This window comes from Misgurnus anguillicaudatus, chromosome 23, assembly GCF_027580225.2.
Source record: "Misgurnus anguillicaudatus chromosome 23, ASM2758022v2, whole genome shotgun sequence".
Lineage (NCBI taxonomy): Eukaryota > Metazoa > Chordata > Actinopteri > Cypriniformes > Cobitidae > Misgurnus > Misgurnus anguillicaudatus.
In genome coordinates this window covers 19,066,104-19,070,917 of record NC_073359.2, presented here as the reverse complement: position 1 = coordinate 19,070,917, position 4,814 = coordinate 19,066,104, and the positions used below count along the sequence as shown (strand labels likewise).

Genomic DNA, 4,814 nt, shown 5'->3' with positions numbered 1-4,814 from the left:
ACCTTATACTTCCACTGTGTTTGTCTGAAACGTCGGCAAATTATTATTATTTGAAAATAATATTTATTTATTATTTGCAAATTACTATCTTATTTGAATAGATTTGTATTGCTGCTTCCACAGACATCAGTGTGTATTTTACAAACTAAATGTAGGCTATTGTTTTACCAGTGCTTATGTGTATTTAAATGTCTGAAATCCAAAATAAACACTATGAGGCTGAAAACACCGCATGTTGCTATATGACAGCGCTGAGCTGTTAAATTATTATTACAATCAAAAAGCTGAACACTTTAACCATGAAGACAAAAATGACCCCTCAGATCTGATGTTTGCATTTCAATGCCGGGCCATTTGGAACCATTCAGTTCCTACGTTAGTAGATATATAACTTTTTATCAAACAATCTTATTATATTTCTTCGTATTTATGTCCAAGTTCAAAATAAAACTCTATAAACCGTGAATGTATATAAACCATTTCACAATGGAGAGGTTTATAGAGTTTTATTTTGAACTTGGACTTAAATAGAAAGAAATACAATATAATTATTTAATAACAGTTATATATCTACTTACAACAGACATCAATGATGCCATATGGTGTAGTGCTGGGTACACGACACGCATGGAGTACCCACTTCTTTATTAGATGGCATGGGGTAGCCTATTTCTAAATTTGAAATATTTAATATTAATTTAATAATGATCTTCATGCTGAGAAGTCAAGCAGCATAAGTTAAGTGACAATACTAGACCATTTTGGAGTGAATATTAAAATATTAAATATTAATATTAAATTACTTTTTTTAACCACATAAAACCACTTATTACTAAACATAAAAAGCAGGTCCAAGAACAATATGTCTCCTCATGGGCACCAGTTGACATTTTCTCATCCGATTCCTCCTTCATCCTGCTCTCGGTCACTCCAGGTGTGTTGTCCTGGTTGCTTTATGGTTACAGCATCTAAGTGAGAACATAAAAAAATTAAATGTTAACATTAAAAACAGGGGTTGTCTTAAAAGGTAAAGCATAATCAATCCAATTAGGTACACTAATATTTAAAGGAATGTATATTTTATTTTACCTTTGTTATTTAGTCCCAATTATGTATTGCTATACTCCATTTAAAACCTTAAAGCGATACTTCAGACAGATTTTAAAATTACCCCATGATGTACTCACACTCAGTAACTCCAGATACACATGTTCAGACGAACACATTTGGAGTTATTCTAGTAAATGTCAGAGCTTTTCCGAGCTTAATATGGGAAAAAACATGGATCAGGGTACATTTTCCAAAGAAGTGCAGCCTTTAAAGAAGTAATCCACAGCGCTCCAAGGGTCTTCTGTGGGTATTCGATGCTATATAGTAAGAAAAGATAATGTTTTAAACTTTATAAACTAAAATAACTAGTTTCCGGTAACGATGTCTTGGACTCACACGATTCAATGCGCAATGAGTGGCAATATTTGAGTATGGATTACCTCTGTGAAGGATGAATGCACTTTATTGAGGTGTCAGAAGTTGTTCCCTAACTGTTGTTTTCTACCATTATAAAGTGCAAGTAAAAAAGGGGCCGTTTACACTTGGTATTAAGATGTGCTGTTGTCGATCGGATCACAAGTGGACGATGCTAAAGACAGGTGTAAATGATGTTCAAAACATCTTGAGCTCGTCCACTTTTGACCACATTCAGAGGTAGTTGAAAACACTTTTGATCGGATTGCTTTTGTAGTGTAAGCGCGCATGTGGTAGAATGTGTTCCAACAGCCACAAGAGAATATCAAAGAAATATCAAAGAAAGCTTTTACATATAAATGTACAAAACACTGTGCAGCATGTTTACTTACAAGCAGCGGACTCTGGCATAATATTAGTTGCGTCCATTTAAACCCGTCATTACTCCTGCTCATGTTTAAATGACAGCAGAAGGAATCCCCCACAGTCTCCACAGACCATCACCTAAAAGTATTCAGAACAGAAGAGGTTGAAAGGGGACAAGACTGACGGATTTAAATACCAGGTGTAAACAGAATGTGTCCTTCTCATCCACTTGATCCGATCGACAAAAAAACCAAACACACATCTTAATACCAAGTTTAAACAGCCCCAAAAACACAATCACTTCACCAAAGTGTGTCATTCTGCTTATAAAAGAAATGTGCATGCAGTGAGCAAAGACGTTTCTCATGATGATGACGACTCACCTTTATGGATTCAGTCTTGCATAAGCAATATGACACGGAACAGGAATTTGCAGAAATTCTGATGGGAAAGGAAAGAAACTGAAGTTAGTTTCAAGTTAGACAACTGTTCCCATATTTATCAAGCTTCTGAAAGTGCCATTTTTGTCTTAAGTACTAAGAATTCATGAAATATACTCCTACTTTCAATCTTAAGTATAAAAGCAAGTTGTCAAATTTCTTAAAGCTAAGAATCACTCTTAGGGGCCAATCACACCAAATGCATTTATGGCAGTTGCAGGCGCCTTTTCATTAATTATATTCTATGGGCAGGGAGTATTTGCGCACTGTTTATGCGCGCTGAACGCCTTGCGTTTTTTGCCACCAGCCGCAGCACACGCTTTTGAAGAAGCGCTGAGAGCGGAAAAGCAGCCGACGTCATTCGCATCTTTCCATTGTCCAATCGGATGGGGGGAGAGGCGGGCCTTACGGTGTGGTGAGGGAAGAACCGGACACCACTCACTCACTCTCCTGCGTGTTTTTGCACCTCTCACCCTCAAACAAGGTCAGAGCAAGCGCCCTCTTTTTAAAGTTTCTGCTAATATGACAGTTAATAGCAAAATAATATCACGCTTCAATATTTGATTGACAAGACAGCTGACTCGTTGGTTGCTAGCAATATGAAAAGCCGCGTCACACTGCTCTTTTTTAACAAAACGCAGTGCGTCGCGCTTGCATTTCCAAGCATTTAAAGCGCGTTTGGTGTGATTATTTGAGAAAAATAAAACTGAATTAAGGACAAAATTTTAATGGATTTCATAGGGTCCTACTAGATGCCGCTCCTCCACCGCTTTAAAGAATGATTCTACAGCCCTAGAAATATGACATCAAACACGGAACAGGAAAGGAGATTCCTGTGGCAGACACACTCTCCAAAAAGTCCATAGCAACAAAACATGACAATCTCATCAAAGATATGGACATGTAGATTCACTTAATTATAAAAACTTACCAGTCAGTGACACAAAGCTGCAACAGATCCGTACCGAGGCAGTTTTCAGCAGCTCAGATAGATGATCTTGGATGGATGGCCTGCAAAGAGGAGACAAATTTCCCACATACATTATTGACTTTTAAGACAAACTTTCATTGACCAGTGAAGATTAGAAAATAGTCATATCTGACCTGAGATATGCGCACACGCTGAGAAGTCTAAGCTAAGAGCACGAAATGTTATTCTGGCTAGGAATGTGTAAGCAGACAGAACACATGATCGAAAGATGGAGTACTTGCCTGGTTCAACATAATTCAAATACCAAGGAACCCATGATTCCTCATGAAATACCAATCAGACCATGGCAGGTATTAGCTTCAGACCTCTTCACCTCGGACAATGAATAAATGGTTAATTTAGATTACTATTACCATTTCTTCCAATTAGACATACTCAACACTACTATGTCTGCCACTGTCATCAGCAAGCTTAGTCACTTTCGCGAGACATGGCATACCAGTGAAATTAAAAGTTCCACAAAATCAACACAAAGAGTTTAAAGACTTTGCAAAAACATTTAGTTTCACACACATTGGCCCACATGACTGATCCCCATCTCATTTTGGTAAAGTATAGGAACACACCTGTTGACAACCTCTTCATGTCTCCAGCCCAGCTCCTCATGAGTCGCAGACCGTGATCCATACTGCCAACCACAAACCAGCAGCTCCTACCTGAGATTGTCAGTTTCACAGAGACATGCTACAATGGAGTAAACAGCAGCATCATAAAAAGTATTATTATCGTAGTTATACAGCAAGTTTGGTGGTACAAAATAAAACATAGCGCTTTTCTATTTCTTTCAAACGAATGTCGATGTAATATTCACGTCAGTACTAAAAGCTCAATTCGTACTTACTCTAAGTCTCCTTATTTGCACTACAAAAAATGAAGAACAAGACAGAAGCAATAATAAGAAAAGTGCTTAGGATACCATAATTCATATCTACACTGTACTATTTTTCTTACCCCATAACAAGTATGTTTACTGCTGTAACTATATGTTTTACTGGCTCCTGAAGGATTATCTTATAGTTGTCTTTGCTTTATATATCTCTATGCTTTTATTGCTATAAAAAAGAAAGCAGACATATAGCCAGTGTCACTGTTTGATTTGTATGAATGAGCTGTGTTTTGACCTCGAGCAAACTGTACATAAAGTCAAAATGAGATATGACTATTTTATTAGTTATAACTATTTTATTTATCATTGCATTGAAGAGACCAACATGCTATTTCACTTTTGAGCACTTACTTCTGATTCTGGTGGCTGTGAAAATATGAACAAAGTAATACTTACTCTTTAGCCAATAGAAAACATCAAGACACACCAAGAAAAGTATCTGAAAGAAGTAACAATAAATATACAACAGTTAATGGCCTTTTAACATTTTAAAGTAGACTAGTTAATCTAATTTTGATAGGGAGCTGAACAAAGCACACATACATTGCAATACATGGAGTAAACTTGCAATATAATTATACATTTAAGAAAAAAGCACAACACGTTTTTATAAAAGATATAAAACAAATATCCACTAACGTTAACTGCTAGCTCACAGCTGTGCCAC

General features: G+C 36.6%; 1 long non-coding RNA gene across 4 annotated transcripts; it reads right to left on the bottom strand.

Moving 5' to 3' along the window:
• Positions 1–446: 446 nt before the first annotated feature.
• LOC141359441 (uncharacterized) lies at positions 447–4,587 on the bottom strand. Of its 4 annotated transcripts, XR_012365880.1 has the most exons (9): positions 4,544–4,587; positions 4,213–4,313; positions 4,103–4,122; positions 3,828–3,945; positions 3,375–3,568; positions 3,202–3,281; positions 2,214–2,271; positions 1,857–1,968; positions 447–968 (listed from the first exon to the last, which is right to left on the bottom strand). It is a non-coding gene; the product is annotated as an uncharacterized lncRNA (long non-coding RNA). The 4 variants fall into 4 exon arrangements; XR_012365881.1 differs by lacking the exons at positions 4,103–4,122; positions 4,213–4,313 and having other exon boundaries at positions 3,375–3,574; XR_012365879.1 differs by lacking the exons at positions 4,103–4,122; positions 4,213–4,313.
• Between the last annotated feature and the right edge of the window lie 227 nt (positions 4,588–4,814).